A 22,410-nucleotide genomic window follows, 5' to 3' on the forward strand; every position below is an offset into this window, starting at 1 on the left:
AGTTACCCACACATATAAATACAAAACCCAGTTACACTCTAGTATTTTTCTAAGGCAGAGAGGTTTAATACTGTGTAGAGCTGAATACTCCTTAGATCGCAGCCATTTACCTCTCAGCCATATATTAAAGGGAAGTGCATTGCATGATAAGTTAACCCTGCTGCCACACGTTTTTCCCTATCTATCTGGCATGCACTTCCCAACACAAATATCGCTGCAGTTGTGGTCCTTATACTTATCACTATAAATTTCTGCTTGCAGGGGATACAAAATTAACAAACCCTGACAGTAATATCGAAGCCAGAATGGACCCAGCAGCCCTAGTAGCCCATGTAGATACACTCACAAAAACAGTTGACAACCTCTCTAAGGGGCTTACTGCTTTGCAAGCTGACAATAACTCATTAAGACTATATATTAATGAGAAATTTGACAGTTTGAAACTAATTCACTCTACATATGAACCACAGCCAAATCCACCACAACCATTTAGTGGACTAAGAAGTGAGTTCAGGGAGTTTAGAAACTCTTGTTTTCTTTATTTTCAACTAAAATCAAAAACATATGTAAATGACCACCTAAAGGTGCTCACAACTATTTCATATCTGCGCGGGGAGCCCCGCATCTGGGCAAACCTGTTTTTTGAGACTAATGACCCCATATTGTACTCCTTGGACCAATTCTTCAAGGCTATGGGCCAGCTTTATGATGACCCCTACAAGCAGTTATCTGCTGAGACTGCTATGAGATCCCTGCGCCAGAACAAAAGGCCAGTGGAAGACTATATAGCTGAATTCAAAAAGTGGTCAGCAGATACTCAATGGAATGATCTCTCATTGAGAAACCAGTTTCGGCTTGGTCTCTCCGAATCCCTCAAGGATGAACTAGCCAGGCAACCACTCCCTGACTCCTTAGAAAAGCTCATAGATAGTTGCATAACTTTAGATAGACGTATCAGGGAGAGACGTACAGAGAAGGCACATCATGACACCATTGCTAAGCTCCCAACACCACCTGCACCCAACACTCCTTCACAAAAGCCACCATCTAGGGCTGCAGAGACTCCGATGGAATTAGGTTTCATCAGAGGACCCCTCACACCACAGGAAAAGTTGAGAAGGAAAACCTTGGATCTCTGCATGTACTGTGGCGGCTTAGATCATGCAGTGAAGGACTGTTCACAACTGCTACGCAGGAAGGGTAAGCAAAGAGCTACACATATCTGTTTATCTGCTAAACAACACCGCTCTAACCATTGCACCCTCCCTATTCTTTTACAGTGGGAACACCACAGACTCCAGTCTGAAGCTATTCTAGATTCGGGTGCAAGCCACAATTATATTGATCACCAGTTTGCAGTGTACAATAAAATACCACTTATAACAAAAAACACACCCAGTCTCCTCCGTTTTGTTGATGGTAAAGAGATTACCTCAGGGCCTATAAAATATCATACAATACCTCTTCGCATCACTACACAGTCCTTACACACTGAGTTTCTCACTTTCGATGTAATACCATCCCCCATGTATCCGATCATTTTCGGCATTACTTGGTTTAAGCAACATGATCCAACCATAACCTGGTCCACCTCACATATCACTTTTAATTCTACATATTGCACAAACACCTGTCTACATCAGGAACAACTACTCCTAGATATTCCTAATCATGTTCCTGTTGAATATACCTCCTTTTCTGATGTTTTTGACAAGAAAGAGTCAACTCATCTGCCTCCTCATAGGATCTATGACTGTCCAATTGAACTACATCCTGGAGCTGACATCCCTTATGGACATGTCTTTCCATTATCTGAACCAGAATTAGAACACCTAAGATCCTACCTAAAAGAAAGTCTTCAGAAGGGTTTTATTCGCCACTCCACTTCCCCTGCTGGTGCTGGGATTTTCTTTGTAAAAAATAAAGATCAATCATTGAGACCCATCATAGACTATAGGGAACTAAATAAACGCACTATAAAAAACCGCTACCCTTTACCTCTGATTCCTCAACTAATTGATAGATTAAGGGGTGCCATGTTTTACACTAAACTGGACCTCAGAGGAGCCAATAATTTAGTACGCATAAAACAAGGCCATGAATGGTTAACTGCCTTCAGAACAAGATATGGCTTGTTTGAGTACACAGTCATGCCTTTCGGCTTATGTAATGCTCCTGCAACTTTCCAGTATTTCATAAACGACATCTTCAAAGACTACCTAGACTTGTTTATGGTCTTTTACTTAGACGATATCCTCATATACTCCTCAGACCTCCAGGAACACATAAAACATGTTACCCTAGTCTTGACTCGTCTACGAGATCAATCACTATACGTCAAACTCGAAAAATGTACTTTCCATACCCAAGAGATTAATATTTCTGGGTTACACCATAACACCCAAAGGTATTGAGATGGAGTCTGACAAAATAACAGCAGTACAAGATTGGCCTATCCCTAAGTGTAAAAAAGATATCCAGAGATTTATGGGGTTCGCAAACTTTTACAGGAAATTCATCAAGGACTTCGCTACTCTCTCCAGACCCCTAACAAATCTAACAAAAACTACTCATAAATTCCAGTGGAATGACCAGCTACAGGCTGTCTTCGACTACCTCAAAACTGCCTTCACAACTGCCCCTATTCTCCGTTACCCAAATCCAACTCTCCAGTACATATTGGAGGTTGATGCTTCCAATTTCGCACTAGGGGCAATCCTCTCCCAGAGAACTACTACCAAGGAACCGTTACATCCTGTTGCCTATTTTTCCCGTCTACTAAACCCAGCAGAGATCAACTATCCAATAGGTGATAAGGAATTATTAGCTATCAAAACTTCTTTGGAGCATTGGAGACATCTACTAGAAGGAACCCCTATACCTATACTCATCTATACCGACCACAAAAACCTTGAATACTTGAAGACAAACCGTACTCTCAGCTCTCGTCAAGTCCGCTGGAACCTATTCCTATCCAGATTTAACTATCTCATCACCTATCGCCCAGCCTACAAGAATAAAAAGGCTGATGCTTTGTCCAGACAGTTGGAAGAACCCCAAATACCGCCTACTGAATCATCCTTGATTCCAGCAGATAGGTTTTTGGCATTGACCACTGAACAGATCAACCTTTTCAGGACAGAACAACAGTCAGACACACAAAAACCTCTTCAAAGCCTAAGCCAACATCAGGACGGTTTATATTACTACCAACAACAGGTCTATGTACCTCCTCCACTAAGAACACTTGTCCTACAAACCCTACACGATTCTCAGCTTGTCGGACACTTGGGTATACATAAAACTCAAGAGCTAGTCAAGAGATTTTTTTGGTGGCCTACATTACACCCAGATACCGCTGACTATGTCCAAACTTGCAAGATTTGTACTACGACTAAAACTGGAAAGTTCTCTCCAACTGGATACCTCCTTCCATTACCACAACTATGGCTTCCACCCAACTTTCGAATGGGATTCCTCATCTCAAACCCATTCCCCAGTCATCAACGGGTTGCTGAACACTATATCTGACACCTTCACCCTGGTAAAACATAATATTGACTCTGCGAAAAACCGTTACAAACATCAATATGACAAGAAAAGGTTACCATCTCCAACTTACGCTGTAGGTGACTATGTGTGGTTATCCACTCGTAACTTACATCTTCCAGTCCCTTCAAAGAAACTGACCTCTGTCTATATTGGTCCTTTTCCCATTGCAAAGGTGGTAAATTCCAACGCTGTCACTCTAACTCTACCTGCCACGATGAAGTGTCATCCCACTTTCCATGTCTCCTTGCTCAAGCCATACAGGAAACTCAGGCAACATTCCCCAGCTGTTCCTGTAGCACCTCTCGTTCCCGATGGTTCTATGGAATATGAGGTTCAGGAGATTTTGGATTTGCGACGCTTCCGAGGCCACCTCCAGTATTTGGTACACTGGAAGGGTTATCCCGACTCTGAGGATTCCTGGGAGCCGGCCGCTAACCTGTCCGCTCCCCGCTTGGTTAACCGTTTCCTTTGTAGACATCCAGACCGACCTTCGCCTGATCCTCGGAGATGATCCTTGAGGGGGGGGTCCTGTCATGTTTACCTGTTTCCTTGCACACTTGCCGCATATCCAAATTAATAACATAACTCCTTACTGCGGTATTGCTATAAATTCCCCCAACAGGAAGCACTCAATGCTTCGATATTCTTGCTGCAAGTGTTACCTTACTTGTGAACATTCCGCCTAGAGCACACAACCAGACTACAGGAGACCCGGATCTAGCGGTGACGTCACACGCCAACGGAGCGCGCGCGCCGACCGCTAAACTACTCAGAAGCCACAGCAACCAAGTTCCTGTACTACAAGTCGCTGACTATAACTACCTAAAAAACCGCATCCAGCTCGTAATTTCTCCAAAAGCGGTAAGACTAATTCTAAGCCTGAATCTATCAAACACTGCAAAGTGATTACAGCGTGTCATTACAAAAGTTTCTATAAATTTGCTTATCTGACATTTCATACCTCATTAGATTGCTGAAGTATAGTTAGGATATATAAATGCCTCAAGCTAACAGTAATCATTCATACACAGGTTTCACTCTTGCTTTAGTTTACAGTTACCCACACATATAAATACAAAACCCAGTTACACTCTAGTATTTTTCTAAGGCAGAGAGGTTTAATACTGTGTAGAGCTGAATACTCCTTAGATCGCAGCCATTTACCTCTCAGCCATATATTAAAGGGAAGTGCATTGCATGATAAGTTAACCCTGCTGCCACACGTTTTTCCCTATCTATCTGGCATACACTTCCCAACACAAATATCGCTGCAGTTGTGGTCCTTATACTTATCACTATAAATTTCTGCTTGCAGGGGATACAAAATTAACAAACCCTGACAGTAATATCGAAGCCAGAATGGACCCAGCAGCCCTAGTAGCCCATGTAGATACACTCACAAAAACAGTTGACAACCTCTCTAAGGGGCTTACTGCTTTGCAAGCTGACAATAACTCATTAAGACTATATATTAATGAGAAATTTGACAGTTTGAAACTAATTCACTCTACATATGAACCACAGCCAAATCCACCACAACCATTTAGTGGACTAAGATGTGAGTTCAGGGAGTTTAGAAACTCTTGTTTTCTTTATTTTCAACTAAAATCAAAAACATATGTAAATGACCACCTAAAGGTGCTCACAACTATTTCATATCTGCGCGGGGAGCCCCGCATCTGGGCAAACCTGTTTTTTGAGACTAATGACCCCATATTGTACTCCTTGGACCAATTCTTCAAGGCTATGGGCCAGATTTATGATGACCCCTACAAGCAGTTATCTGCTGAGACTGCTATGAGATCCCTGCGCCAGAACAAAAGGCCAGTGGAAGACTATATAGCTGAATTCAAAAAGTGGTCAGCAGATACTCAATGGAATGATCTCTCATTGAGAAACCAGTTTCGGCTTGGTCTCTCCGAATCCCTCAAGGATGAACTAGCCAGGCAACCACTCCCTGACTCCTTAGAAAAGCTCATAGATAGTTGCATAACTTTAGATAGACGTATCAGGGAGAGACGTACAGAGAAGGCACATCATGACACCATTGCTAAGCTCCCAACACCACCTGCACCCAACACTCCTTCACAAAAGCCACCATCTAGGGCTGCAGAGACTCCGATGGAATTAGGTTTCATCAGAGGACCCCTCACACCACGGGAAAAGTTGAGAAGGAAAACCTTGGATCTCTGCATGTACTGTGGCGGCTTAGATCATGCAGTGAAGGACTGTTCACAACTGCTACGCAGGAAGGGTAAGCAAAGAGCTACACATATCTGTTTATCTGCTAAACAACACCGCTCTAACCATTGCACCCTCCCTATTCTTTTACAGTGGGAACACCACAGACTCCAGTCTGAAGCTATTCTAGATTCGGGTGCAAGCCACAATTATATTGATCACCAGTTTGCAGTGTACAATAAAATACCACTTATAACAAAAAACACACCCAGTCTCCTCCGTTTTGTTGATGGTAAAGAGATTACCTCAGGGCCTATAAAATATCATACAATACCTCTTCGCATCACTACACAGTCCTTACACACTGAGTTTCTCACTTTCGATGTAATACCATCCCCCATGTATCCGATCATTTTCGGCATTACTTGGTTTAAGCAACATGATCCAACCATAACCTGGTCCACCTCACATATCACTTTTAATTCTACATATTGCACAAACACCTGTCTACATCAGGAACAACTACTCCTAGATATTCCTAATCATGTTCCTGTTGAATATACCTCCTTTTCTGATGTTTTTGACAAGAAAGAGTCAACTCATCTGCCTCCTCATAGGATCTATGACTGTCCAATTGAACTACATCCTGGAGCTGACATCCCTTATGGACATGTCTTTCCATTATCTGAACCAGAATTAGAAAACCTAAGATCCTACCTAAAAGAAAGTCTTCAGAAGGATTTCTCCAACATAGGTGTGTCCGGTCCACGGCGTCATCCTTACTTGTGGGATATTCTCTTCCCCAACAGGAAATGGCAAAGAGCCCAGCAAAGCTGGTCACATGATCCCTCCTAGGCTCCGCCTACCCCAGTCATTCTCTTTGCCGTTGTACAGGCAACATCTCCACGGAGATGGCTTAGAGTTTTTTAGTGTTTAACTGTAGTTTTTCATTATTCAATCAAGAGTTTGTTATTTTCAAATAGTGCTGGTACGTACTATTTACTCAGAAACAGAAAAGAGATGAAGAATTCTGTTTGTATGAGGAAAATGATTTTAGCAACCGTAACTAAAATCCATGGCTGTTCCACACAGGACTGTTGAGAGCAATTAACTTCAGTTGGGGGAACAGTTTGCAGTCTCTTGCTGCTTGAGGTATGACACATTCTAACAAGACGATGTAATGCTGGAAGCTGTCATTTTCCCTATGGGATCCGGTAAGCCATGTTTATTACGATTGTAAATAAGGGCTTCACAAGGGCTTATTTAAACTGTAGACTTTTTTTGGGCTAAATCGATTGATATTAACACTTATTTAGCCTTGAGGAATCATTTATTCTGGGTATTTTGATTTAATAATATCGGCAGGCACTGTTTTAGACACCTTATTCTTTAGGGGCTTTCCCAAAGCATAGGCAGAGTCTCATTTTCGCGCCGGTGTTGCGCACTTGTTTTTGAGAGGCATGGCATGCAGTCGCATGTGAGAGGAGCTCTGATACTCATAAAAGACTTCTGAAGGCGTCATTTGGTATCGTATTCCCCTTTGGGTTTGGTTGGGTCTCAGCAAAGCAGATACCAGGGACTGTAAAGGGGTTTAAAGCTTAAAACGGCTCCGGTTCCGTTATTTTAAGGGTTAAAGCTTCCAAAATTGGTGTGCAATATTTTCAAGGCTTTAAGACGCTGTGGTGAAAATTTGGTGAATTTTGAACAATTCCTTCATGTTTTTTCGCAATTGCAGTAATAAAGTGTGTTCAGTTTAAAATTTAAAGTGACAGTAACGGTTTTATTTTAAAACGTTTTTTGTACTTTCTGATCAAGTTTATGCCTGTTTAACATGTCTGAACTACCAGATAGACTGTGTTCTGAATGTGGGGAAGCCAGAATTCCTATTCATTTAAATAAATGTGATTTATGTGATAATGACAATGATGCCCAAGATGATTCCTCAAGTGAGGGGAGTAAGCATGGTACTGCATCATTCCCTCCTTCGTCTACACGAGTCTTGCCCACTCTGGAGGCCCCTAGTACATCTAGCGCGCCAATACTCCTTACTATGCAACAATTAACGGCTGTAATGGATAATTCTGTCAAAAACATTTTAGCCAAAATGAACCCTTGTCAGCGTAAGCGTGGATGCTCTGTTTTAGTTACTGAAGAGCATGACGACGCTGATATTAATATCTCTGAAGGGCCCCTAACCCAATCTGAGGGGGCCAGGGAGGTTTTGTCTGAGGGAGAAATTACTGATTTAGGGAACATTTCTCAGCAGGCTGAATCTGATGTGATTACATTTAAATTTAAATTGGAACATCTCCGCATTTTGCTTAAGGAGGTATTATCCACTCTGGATGATTGTGAAAATTTAGTCATCCCAGAGAAACTATGTAAAATGGACAAGTTCCTAGAGGTGCCGGGGCTCCCAGAAGCTTTTCCTATACCCAAGCGGGTGGCGGACATTGTTAATAAAGAATGGGAAAGGCCCGGTATTCCTTTCGTCCCTCCCCCCATATTTAAAAAATTGTTTCCTATGGTCGACCCCAGAAAGGACTTATGGCAGTCAGTCCCCAAGGTCGAGGGAGCGGTTTCTACTTTAAACAAACGCACCACTATTCCCATAGAGGATAGTTGTGCTTTCAAAGATCCTATGGATAAAAAATTAGAAGGTTTGCTTAAAAAGATGTTTGTTCAGCAGGGTTACCTTCTACAACCCATTTCATGCATTGTCCCTGTCACTACAGCCGCATATTTCTGGTTTGATGAACTGATTAAGGTGCTCGATAGTGACTCTCCTCCTTATGAGGAGATTATGGACAGAATCAATGCTCTCAAATTGGCTAATTCTTTCACTCTAGACGCCTCTTTGCAATTGGCTAAGTTAGCGGCTAAGAACTCTGGGTTTGCTATTGTGGCGCGCAGAGCGCTTTGGTTGAAATCTTGGTCGGCTGATGCGTCTTCCAAGAACAAGCTACTAAACATTCCTTTCAAGGGGAAAACGCTGTTTGGTCCTGACTTGAAAGAGATTATCTCTGATATCACTGGGGGTAAGGGCCACGCCCTTCCTCAGGATCGGCCCTTCAAGGCAAAAAATAGACCTAATTTTCGTCCCTTTCGTAAAAACGGACCAGCCCAAGGTGCTACGTCCTCTAAGCAAGAGGGTAATACTTCTCAGGCCAAGCCAGCTTGGAGACCAATGCAAGGCTGGAACAAGGGAAAGCAGGCCAAGAAACCTGCCACTGCTACCAAGACAGCATGAAATATTGGCCCCCGATCCGGGACCGGATCTGGTGGGGGGCAGACTCTCTCTCTTCGCTCAGGCTTGGGCAAGAGATGTTCTGGATCCTTGGGCGCTAGAAATAGTCTCCCAGGGTTATCTTCTGGAATTCAAGGGACTTCCCCCAAGGGGGAGGTTCCACAAGTCGCAGTTGTCTTCAGACCACATAAAAAGACAGGCGTTCTTACATTGTGTAGAAGACCTGTTAAAAATGGGAGTGATTCATCCTGTTCCATTAAGAGAACAAGGGATGGGGTTCTACTCCAATCTGTTCATAGTTCCCAAAAAAGAGGGAACGTTCAGACCAATCCTAGATCTCAAGATCTTAAACAAATTTCTCAAGGTCCCATCGTTCAAGATGGAAACCATTCGAACTATCCTTCCTTCCATCCAGGAAGGTCAATTTATGACCACGGTGGATTTAAAGGATGCGTATCTACATATTCCTATCCACAAGGAACATCATCGGTGTAATGTCCCCTTTAATTCAGCCCCACCTTCTTTTGCTTTATAAGTGCACTTCCTGCTATCCTCTTTGCTTGATTATTTTGTTTGGCACAGGTGAAAGGATACACTCCTCCACTCCAGCTTACAGATATTGAGCCTCAAGCCTTTTTACCTATTAGGCTACTTGTTGCCTTCATCGCTATCCTGAACAAAGTACCTGACTCTTTTGTTACACATTTTGCTGTTCAGCTCCTCTCCGTTCTCAGCTACAGAACACTTCCTGTTTCCAGCGGATTGACTTTGTACAGCCGGATCTACACGCTGTTCCACGCTCACACCTTCCAGTAGCTTTCACGGACACTGCTACTGCTCCCTTCTCATCGTGTTAACATACACCAACCACCGGATTCATTCTACTACAGCTGCTAGTACTTGCAAGTATATCTCAATCTGTATTGAACTGCTAATTGTTATTTGTCTGCCATTCCTTGCTTGCAATACTTTGCTTATCTATTGGATAACCTGTTTTCTATCATTTGCTGCTTAAATCTCCAGTCTGCATTCTAACCATATCTTATGCTTTGCAACAATCAAAGTACTAAGAACATATCAGCCGTATATTTTTGCATAGTGTCATTTATACTTATATCAGCAGTTATCCTAACCTCTACCTGCTGTATTACTTTGCAAACACTCAGTTTCACTCTTACACCGCTGCTGGGAATCATCCATTACTATTAAAGTGCTGTATTAATACTGACACTGCAGGCTAAGTCTTTCCTGTGGTTGTTCCGCTATTACAGCTACACAACATTTAAATATTGTAGTTATAACATAATAATCAAGCCTTAAAAAAAAAAAAAAAAAAAAAAAAAAAAAAAAAAAAAAAAAATAAATTTAAAATATAGCTGCTAATAGTAATGGATCCCCAAACTGTGAAAACTGAAATTGATACTCTTAATCAAAAAGTTGAATATCTGGCAAGAGCACTTACAGATTTGCAAACCGAGAACAAAGCCTTAAAGAATTTGGTTAAAGACATAGTTGCACCAAAAAACCCTGAATCTCCAGAGCCACAGGTAAATCCACCAGCTTTATTTTCAGGGAAAAGAAATGAATTCAGAGACTTTAAAAATGCCTGTTATCTTCTATTCACCATGAAACCCAGGACCTATTGTTCTGATAAAATAAAAGTCTGCACAGCCATATCTTATTTAACTGCCGAACCCAGGTCATGGGCAAACAGACTATTTGAGTCAAATAATCCTATTTTGGAGTCCATTGATCAATTCTTTCTTTCCATGGCAGCTTTATATGAGGATAGTAATACCCAGATTCAAGCAGAAACTAAACTCAGAGCACTTAAACAGGGTAAACGTCCTGTTGAGGAGTTTATAACTGATTTTCAAATGTGGGCAACTGACTCCCAATGGAATAACATTTCCCTGAAAAATCAGTTTAGATTGGGACTTAATGACACACTTAAAGATGAACTTTCAAGGCTGGAGATGCCTGATACATTGCAAGGATTAATGAAACTAGCAACCACTTTAGACCGTAGGTTTAGGGAGAGACGCTCTGAAAAATTATCAACAGACACACCCCCTAGAAGGTTATTGTTCCCCACTACTGAAAAACATAATCACCAACAAACACCCATGGAGATAGGTGCCATTAAAGGTCCTCTATCAGCTGAGGAAAAAATGAGACGACGCATGTCTAATCTCTGTCTTTATTGTGCGAATAAGGATCATTCAGTTTCATCCTGTCCAATTTTAAACCGACAAAAGAAGGGTAAGCTGACTAGTATAAATTCTGCCACACCTAAATTAAGTGTAGACCACCAATCATTCACATTATCTCTGTCTTTGCAGTGGGATCTCCAACAAATCAAGACTGACGCAATAATTGACTCCGGGGCTTATGATTGTTTCATAGATTCTAAGTTTGTTTCTGTAAATAAAATACCTTGTGTTGATAAGCATACACCTGTGTTTATAAAAGTTATTGACGGTTCCTTCATACATAACGGACCCATCACACAGCACACCATACCTTTGTTAATTACTACAAATCATGGTCACACTGAATATCTCAGTTTCGATGTAATACCAAACTCTTTACATCCTATTATTATGGGATATACATGGTTGAAAAAACATAACCCGAGTATAAATTGGGTGAAACCTAATATTTTATTTGATTCCCATTACTGCAAAACCACTTGTTTCCCCTATCAGTTACTTGGAGCAGTAGACATAGCTATTCCTGCTGAATACCATGATTTAACTGATGTCTTTGATCTAAAAGAGGCTGAGGTCTTGCCTCCTCATAGGGTATACGATTGCCCCATAGATTTAATCCCTGGTTCCCAAATCCCATACGGGAAAATTTATCCACTTTCACAGAAGGAGTTGCAACATTTAAGGGAATACTTAGATGACAACTTGAGAAAAGGCTTTATAGTACCCTCTGTCTCACCTGCAGCTGCAGGCATGTTTTTTGTTACTAATAAGGATCAGTCACTAAGACCAATCATCGATTATCGGGCCTTGAACTCAATTACCATAAAGAACCGTTACCCTCTGCCACTCATCCCCGAACTCCTAGAACGCTTAAATGGCGCCACCATTTTTACTAAATTGGATTTGAAGGGGGCCTATAACTTAATAAGAATCAAGGAGGGGGATGAGTGGAAGACAGCTTTTAGAACGAGGTACGGACTCTTTGAGTATAAGGTTATGCCATTTGGGCTGTGCAATGCCCCTGGCACATTTCAACACTTTATAAATGACATTTTCAAAGATCTAATTGATGTGTGTGTTATCATCTATCTCGATGACATTTTGGTTTATTCTAGAGATACACAGGAACACATAAAACATGTCAGGTGGGTCTTAACAAGACTTCGTGAACATAAATTATTTGCAAAGGCAGAAAAATGTTTATTTCATGTACATGAAATAAAATTTTTAGGTTATATTATCTCCCCTGACAAAGTACAGATGGATCCCGAAAAAGTGATGGCAATTAAGAACTGGCCCAAACCCACTAACTTGAAATCTCTACAGAGATTTTTAGGGTTCGCTAATTTTTATCGTAGATTCATATACAACTTTTCTACTATTGTGAAACCACTCACAAATCTAACCAGAAAGGCAGTTCCATTTCGGTGGACCCCAGATGCTGATCAAACCTTTAACTTACTAAAAGACTGTTTTACTACCGCTCCAATTTTAAGTTTACCAGATCATACTTGTCAGTTCATTCTGGAGGTGGATGCCTCAGACACGGGCTTGGGTGCAGTTTTATCCCAAAGATCTGATGAGAAACATCCTACTCACCCCATTGCCTTTTATTCCAGAACGTTGTTACCCGCTGAAGTTAATTATTCAGTAGGTGACAAGGAGTTGCTGGCAATAAAATGTGCACTGGAGGTCTGGAGGCATATCTTAGAAGGCACTGACAAAGCTTTCATTATCTACACTGATCATAAAAACCTTCAATATTTAAGACAGAATAAGACATTATCTTCCCGTCAAGTGCGTTGGTCACTTTTTTTTGATAGATTTAATTTTTTAATAACATACAGACCAGGCAAACTAAACCTCAAAGCTGATGCCCTTTCTCGACTGTCAGATAACAGACCACACACAGACGACACTTTACAAATGATACCTTCTCATAAAATAATCGGAACTTTAAACAATCTTGAAGTTGATATTTTAGAGGCTTTAGAAAGTGACAGGCTGCCTACACAATTTCAATTGCACAAAGAACCAAACGGTCTTCTCACAATGAATCAGAAATTGTACATACCAAAACAATTAAGATCCAGAATCCTAGATCATTATCATGATCATCCTCTGTCTGGTCATTTAGGTATAACCAAAACAACCGAACTAATGCAAAGGAATTTCTGGTGGCCAAATATGGGTAAAACTATACAAGATTATGTCACATCTTGTGAGACATGTGCACGATACAAAATCGAGAGGAAAAAACCAATAGGTTATCTCACACCTCTTCCTATTCCTGATATTCCCTGGACTGTAATTTCCATGGATTTTATAGTGGAACTTCCACCATCACAAAATCACAACACAATCATGGTAGTCGTCGACCATTTGACGAAACTTGCTCACTTTATACCTTTAAAAAGTTTACCCACAGCCTCCCAAACTGCTGATACCTTCCTAAAACAAATTGTAAAACTACATGGGATACCAAATGTCATTATAACAGATCGTGGTTCTCAGTTTACCTCCCATTTCTGGAAGGAAATTTGCAAACTGTTAAACATACATCCTAGACTTTCAACGGCATATCACCCCCAGACTAATGGCCTCACTGAGCGAGTGAATGGTATCCTTGAACAATATCTTAGATGCTACATTACACACCAGCAGGATGACTGGCTCCATCATTTGGCCTTAGCCGAATTCTCTTATAATAATTCTGTATCGACCTCAACTAAGATGACCCCTTTCTATGCCACTTATGGTTATCACCCTCAAACCATCCGACTGCCTAAAATAGATTCTGCATCACCATCTGTCACTTCTTACTTAGCCAACCTACAGGATGCCCTACAACTACTGAAAGTTCACTTACACAAAGCCAAGACTGATCAACAACACTACTATAATACGAGACATCGTCCAGGTCCTGATTATAAAGTAGGCGACCAAGTGTGGCTTTCCACCAAATTTCTTAAACTTGTTATACCTTCTAAGAAATTGGGTAGTCAATTCATCGGACCATTCCGTATTCTACGTATTCTCAACCCAACAACTGTTGTCTTGGACCTGCCAGAGAAATACAAGATTCATCCTTCTTTTCATATATCGTTGCTCAAACCCTACAGAACCAGTGAAGAATTTCCGCGCTTAAGTGTTCCTCCACCACCTGTTACTGTCGAGGACCATGAGGAATATGAAGTTGATAGCGTCCTCGACTCACGTATACATCGTGGGAGACTGCAGTATTTGGTTCGATGGAAGGGGTATGGGCAGGAGGAGGACTCTTGGTTGTTGCACTCTCTGGTCCATGCTCCACGTCTTGTTGCTCTTTTTCATAGACGTTACCCTCAGAAACCCAATGCATCCTCGGTGATGATGCCCTGAAGGGGGGGGTCTGTAATGTCCCCTTTAATTCAGCCCCACCTTCTTTTGCTTTATAAGTGCACTTCCTGCTATCCTCTTTGCTTGATTATTTTGTTTGGCACAGGTGAAAGGATACACTCCTCCACTCCAGCTTACAGATATTGAGCCTCAAGCCTTTTTACCTATTAGGCTACTTGTTGCCTTCATCGCTATCCTGAACAAAGTACCTGACTCTTTTGTTACACATTTTGCTGTTCAGCTCCTCTCCGTTCTCAGCTACAGAACACTTCCTGTTTCCAGCGGATTGACTTTGTACAGCCGGATCTACACGCTGTTCCACGCTCACACCTTCCAGTAGCTTTCACGGACACTGCTACTGCTCCCTTCTCATCGTGTTAACATACACCAACCACCGGATTCATTCTACTACAGCTGCTAGTACTTGCAAGTATATCTCAATCTGTATTGAACTGCTAATTGTTATTTGTCTGCCATTCCTTGCTTGCAATACTTTGCTTATCTATTGGATAACCTGTTTTCTATCATTTGCTGCTTAAATCTCCAGTCTGCATTCTAACCATATCTTATGCTTTGCAACAATCAAAGTACTAAGAACATATCAGCCGTATATTTTTGCATAGTGTCATTTATACTTATATCAGCAGTTATCCTAACCTCTACCTGCTGTATTACTTTGCAAACACTCAGTTTCACTCTTACACCGCTGCTGGGAATCATCCATTACTATTAAAGTGCTGTATTAATACTGACACTGCAGGCTAAGTCTTTCCTGTGGTTGTTCCGCTATTACAGCTACACAACATTTAAATATTGTAGTTATAACAATCGGTTCCTAAGGTTTGCATTCCTGGACAAACATTACCAGTTCGTGGCGCTTCCTTTCGGATTAGCCACTGCTCCAAGGATTTTCACAAAGGTACTAGGGTCCCTTCTAGCGGTGCTAAGACCAAGGGGCATTGCAGTAGTACCTTACCTGGACGACATTCTGATTCAAGCGTCGTCCCTTCCTCAAGCAAAGGCTCACACGGACATTGTCCTGGCCTTTCTCAGATCTCACGGCTGGAAAGTGAACGTGGAAAAGAGTTCTCTATCCCCGTCAACAAGGGTTCCCTTCTTGGGAACAATTATAGACTCCTTAGAAATGAGGATCTTTCTAACAGAGGCCAGAAAAACAAAGCTTCTGGACTCTTGTCGGATACTTCATTCCGTTCCTCTTCCTTCCATAGCTCAGTGCATGGAAGTGATCGGGTTGATGGTGGCGGCGATGGACATAGTTCCTTTTGCGCGCATTCATCTAAGACCATTACAACTGTGCATGCTCAGTCAGTGGAATGGGGACTATACAGACTTGTCTCCGAAGATACAAGTAAATCAGAGGACCAGAGACTCACTCCGTTGGTGGCTGTCCCTGGACAATCTGTCTCAAGGGATGATGTTCCACAGACCAGAGTGGGTCATTGTCACGACCGACGCCAGTCTGATAGGCTGGGGCGCGGTCTGGGGATCCCTGAAAGCTCAGGGTCTTTGGTCTCGGGAAGAATCTCTTCTACCGATAAATATTCTGGAACTGAGAGCGATATTCAATGCGCTCCAGGCCTGGCCCCAGCTTGCGAGGACCAGGTTCATACGGTTTCAATCAGACAACATGACGACTGTTGCGTACATCAACCATCAGGGGGGAACAAGGAGTTCCCTAGCGATGGAAGAAGTAACCAAAATTATTCTTTGGGCGGAGTCTCACTCCTGCCACCTGTCTGCTATCCACATCCCAGGAGTGGAAAATTGGGAAGCGGATTTTCTGAGTCGTCAGACATTGCATCCGGGGGAGTGGGAACTCCATCCGGAAATCTTTGCCCGAGTCACTCACCTGTGGGGCATTCCAGACATGGATCTGATGGCCTCTCGTCAGAACTTCAAAGTTCCTTGCTACGGGGCCAGATCCAGGGATCCCAAGGCGGCTCTAGTGGATGCACTAGTAGCACCTTGGACCTTCAAACTAGCTTATGTGTTCCCGCCATTTCCTCTCATCCCCAGGCTGATAGCCAGGATCAAGCAGGAGAGGGCGTCGGTGATCTTGATAGCTCCTGCGTGGCCACGCAGGACTTGGTATGCAGATCTGGTGAATATGTCATCGGCTCCACCTTGGAAGCTACCTTTGAGACGAGACCTTCTTGTTCAGGGTCCGTTCGAACATCCGAATCTGGTTTCACTCCAGCTGACTGCTTGGAGATTGAACGCTTGATTTTATCGAAGCGAGGATTCTCAGATTCTGTGATCGATACTCTTGTTCAGGCCAGAAAGCCTGTGACTAGAAAGATTTACCACAAAATTTGGAAAAAATATATCTGTTGGTGTGAATCTAAAGGATTCCCTTGGGACAAGGTTAAGATTCCTAGGATTCTATCCTTTCTTCAAGAAGGATTGGAAAAAGGATTATCTGCAAGTTCCCTGAAGGGACAGATTTCTGCCTTGTCGGTATTACTTCACAAAAAGCTGGCAGCTGTGCCAGATGTTCAAGCCTTTGTTCAGGCTCTGGTTAGAATCAAGCCTGTTTACAAACCTTTGACTCCTCCTTGGAGTCTCAATTTAGTTCTTTCAGTTCTTCAGGGGGTTCCGTTTGAACCCTTACATTCCGTTGATATTAAGTTATTATCTTGGAAAGTTTTGTTTTTAGTTGCGATTTCTTCTGCTAGAAGAGTCTCAGAATTATCTGCTCTGCAGTGTTCTCCTCCTTATCTGGTGTTCCATGCAGATAAGGTGGTTTTACGTACTAAACCTGGTTTTCTTCCAAAAGTTGTTTCTAACAAAAACATTAACCAGGAGATTATCGTACCTTCTCTGTGTCCAAAACCAGTTTCAAAGAAGGAACGTTTGTTGCACAATTTGGATGTTGTTCGCGCTCTAAAATTCTATTTAGAGGCTACAAAGGATTTTAGACAAACATCTTCCTTGTTTGTTGTTTATTCAGGTAAAAGGAGAGGTCAAAAAGCAACTTCTACCTCTCTCTCTTTTTGGATTAAAAGCATCATCAGATTGGCTTACGAGACTGCCGGACGGCAGCCTCCCGAAAGAATCACAGCTCATTCCACTAGGGCTGTGGCTTCCACATGGGCCTTCAAGAACGAGGCTTCTGTTGATCAGATATGTAGGGCAGCGACTTGGTCTTCACTGCACACTTTTACCAAATTTTACAAGTTTGATACTTTTGCTTCTTCTGAGGCTATTTTTGGGAGAAAGGTTTTGCAAGCCGTGGTGCCTTCCATTTAGGTGACCTGATTTGCTCCCTCCCTTCATCCGTGTCCTAAAGCTTTGGTATTGGTTCCCACAAGTAAGGATGACGCCGTGGACCGGACACACCTATGTTGGAGAAAACAGAATTTATGTTTACCTGATAAATTTCTTTCTCCAACGGTGTGTCCGGTCCACGGCCCGCCCTGGTTTTTTTAATCAGGTCTGATATTTTATTTTCTTTAACTACAGTCACCACGGTACCATATGGTTTCTCCTATGCAAATATTCCTCCTTAACGTCGGTCGAATGACTGGGGTAGGCGGAGCCTAGGAGGGATCATGTGACCAGCTTTGCTGGGCTCTTTGCCATTTCCTGTTGGGGAAGAGAATATCCCACAAGTAAGGATGACGCCGTGGACCGGACACACCGTTGGAGAAAGAAATTTATCAGGTAAACATAAATTCTGTTTTTATTCGCCACTCCACTTCCCCTGCTGGTGCTGGGATTTTCTTTGTAAAAAATAAAGATCAATCATTGAGACCCATCATAGACTATAGGGAACTAAATAAACGCACTATAAAAAACCGCTACCCTTTACCTCTGATTCCTCAACTAATTGATAGATTAAGGGGTGCCATGTTTTACACTAAACTGGACCTCAGAGGAGCCAATAATTTAGTACGCATAAAACAAGGCCATGAATGGTTAACTGCCTTCAGAACAAGATATGGCTTGTTTGAGTACACAGTCATGCCTTTCGGCTTATGTAATGCTCCTGCAACTTTCCAGTATTTCATAAACGACATCTTCAAAGACTACCTAGACTTGTTTATGGTCATTTACTTAGACGATATCCTCATATACTCCTCAGACCTCCAGGAACACATAAAACATGTTACCCTAGTCTTGACTCGTCTACGAGATCACTCACTATACGTCAAACTCGAAAAATGTACTTTCCATACCCAAGAGATTAATATTTCTGGGTTACACCATAACACCCAAAGGTATTGAGATGGAGTCTGACAAAATAACAGCAGTACAAGATTGGCCTATCCCTAAGTGTAAAAAAGATATCCAGAGATTTATGGGGTTCGCAAACTTTTACAGGAAATTCATCAAGGACTTCGCTACTCTCTCCAGACCCCTAACAAATCTAACAAAAACTACTCATAAATTCCAGTGGAATGACCAGCTACAGGCTGTCTTCGACTACCTCAAAACTGCCTTCACAACTGCCCCTATTCTCCGTTACCCAAATCCAACTCTCCAGTACATATTGGAGGTTGATGCTTCCAATTTCGCACTAGGGGCAATCCTCTCCCAGAGAACTACTACCAAGGAACCGTTACATCCTGTTGCCTATTTTTCCCGTCTACTAAACCCAGCAGAGATCAACTATCCAATAGGTGATAAGGAATTATTAGCTATCAAAACTTCTTTGGAGCATTGGAGACATCTACTAGAAGGAACCCCTATACCTATACTCATCTATACCGACCACAAAAACCTTGAATACTTGAAGACAAACCGTACTCTCAGCTCTCGTCAAGTCCGCTGGAACCTATTCCTATCCAGATTTAACTATCTCATCACCTATCGCCCAGCCTACAAGAATAAAAAGGCTGATGCTTTGTCCAGACAGTTGGAAGAACCCCAAATACCGCCTACTGAATCATCCTTGATTCCAGCAGATAGGTTTTTGGCATTGACCACTGAACAGATCAACCTTTTCAGGACAGAACAACAGTCAGACACACAAAAACCTCTTCAAAGCCTAAGCCAACATCAGGACGGTTTATATTACTACCAACAACAGGTCTATGTACCTCCTCCACTAAGAACACTTGTCCTACAAACCCTACATGATTCTCAGCTTGTCGGACACTTGGGTATACATAAAACTCAAGAGCTAGTCAAGAGATTTTTTTGGTGGCCTACATTACACCCAGATACCGCTGACTATGTCCAAACTTGCAAGATTTGTACTACGACTAAAACTGGAAAGTTCTCTCCAACTGGATACCTCCTTCCATTACCAACACCCCATCGACCTTGGACTCATATTGCCTTGGATTTCATAGTGGATCTCCCCTACTCGCAGAAACAGAACACTATATTGGTTGTTGTGGATTTATTCAGCAAGATGGCACACTTTGTTCCATATCACAAACTACCTACTGCTGCAGAAACTGCCACATTGATGTTCACACACATCTTCAAACTACATGGTCTTCCTAACACCATTACTTCTGATAGGGGTAGTCAATTTACTAGTAAATTCTGGAATCATCTCTGCCACTCACTTAATATCACCAGAAGGCTTAGTACCTCTTTCCATCCACAAACCAATGGACAGACAGAGAGAACAAACCAATGGTTGGAACAGTACTTAAGATGTTTCGTATCAGCTAGACAGGATGATTGAGCCACACTTCTTCCTTACGCCGAATTTGCCTTCAATAATTCCAAACATTCTTCCACCAAGTCCACTTCATTTTTTGTTAACTATGGCTTCCACCCAACTTTCGAATGGGATTCCTCATCTCAAACCCATTCCCCAGTCATAAACGGGTTGCTGAACACTATATCTGACACCTTCACCCCGGTAAAACATAATATTGACTCTGCGAAAAACCGTTACAAACATCAATATGACAAGAAAAGGTTACCATCTCCAACTTACGCTGTAGGTGACTATGTGTGGTTATCCACTCGTAACTTACATCTTCCAGTCCCTTCAAAGAAACTGACCTCTGTCTATATTGGTCCTTTTCCCATTGCAAAGGTGGTAAATTCCAACGCTGTCACTCTAACTCTACCTGCCACGATGAAGTGTCATCCCACTTTCCATGTCTCCTTGCTCAAGCCATACAGGAAACTCAGGCAACATTCCCCAGCTGTTCCTGTAGCACCTCTCGTTCCCGATGGTTCTATGGAATATGAGGTTCAGGAGATTTTGGATTCGCAACGCTTCCGAGGCCACCTCCAGTATTTGGTACACTGGAAGGGTTATCCCGACTCTGAGGATTCCTGGGAGCCGGCCGCTAACCTGTCCGCTCCCCGCTTGGTTAACCGTTTCCATTGTAGACATCCAGACCGACCTTCGCCTGATCCTCGGAGATGATCCTTGAGGGGGGGGTCCTGTCATGTTTACCTGTTTCCTTGCACACTTGCCGCATATCCAAATTAATAACATAACTCCTTACTGCGGTATTGCTATAAATTCCCCCAATAGGAAGCACTCAATGCTTCGATATTCTTGCTGCAAGTGTTACCTTACTTGTGAACATTCCGCCTAGAGCACACAACCAGACTACAGGAGACCCGGATCTAGCGGTGACGTCACACGCCAACGGAGCGCGCGCGCCAACTGCTAAACTACTCAGATGCCACAGCAACCAAGTTCCTGTACTACAAGTCGCTGACTATAACTACCTAAAAAACCGCATCCAGCTCGTAATTTCTCCAAAAGCGGTAAGACTAATTCTAAGCCTGAATCTATCAAACACTGCAAAGTGATTACAGCGTGTCATTACAAAAGTTTCTATAAATTTGCTTATCTGACATTTCATACCTCATTAGATTGCTGAAGTATAGTTAGGATATATAAATGCCTCAAGCTAACAGTAATCATTCATACACAGGTTTCACTCTTGCTTTAGTTTACAGTTACCCACACATATAAATACAAAACCCAGTTACACTCTAGTATTTTTCTAAGGCAGAGAGGTTTAATACTGTGTAGAGCTGAATACTCCTTAGATCGCAGCCATTTACCTCTCAGCCATATATTAAAGGGAAGTGCATTGCATGATAAGTTAACCCTGCTGCCACACGTTTTTCCCTATCTATCTGGCATACACTTCCCAACACAAATATCGCTGCAGTTGTGGTCCTTATACTTATCACTATAAATTTCTGCTTGCAGGGGATACAAAATTAACAAACCCTGACATATACACAGCTAAACCTATGAGAAGCGATTTCTCAAATGGCACTTCTAACAAGCTATTCTAAACAGTTCATCATTGGATGACTGCTACACACCCCTAGTCATGTGACCCATGTGACCCGAACATAGATTTCTACGCTAGACACGCTCTTTATTGGAGCGCAGCTGTGCGGGCATTTGAAATAATATAGAATGCTAGCTGCGGTTGCGATGAAAATTATCAAAACAAACAGGGGGCCACTAAAGATTTGCAATTAGTTTGTCCGAAAAATTCTCTCAAATGATATATGATTGGTTAGTTAACACACACCCCCTGTCCAATCATGTTGCAGATTCGTCGGCGTGTAGCTGCTTTTGAACACACAAAATTTCTCTTTCAACAGAATCAATTCAAAAGCAAATACACTTTTTTTCTTTAGAGTGCCATTATTACTATTTTAGTATATCTATTATGATTCACATCTTTGGATGACATTAAAATTGTTTTAGCTATCAGTAACAATATAAGACTTAAACAGATCAGGGAGGTTTTCACTTCTTATTAAAATACAAATTATAAAAGTACATAGGAACAATGGCATCCCATGCAACACCATTGCATATAAATACATGAATGTATAAACAAAAGGGGAACACTTGGTTTTCTATTA

Source organism: Bombina bombina, chromosome 4 (assembly GCF_027579735.1).
Source record: "Bombina bombina isolate aBomBom1 chromosome 4, aBomBom1.pri, whole genome shotgun sequence".
Lineage (NCBI taxonomy): Eukaryota > Metazoa > Chordata > Amphibia > Anura > Bombinatoridae > Bombina > Bombina bombina.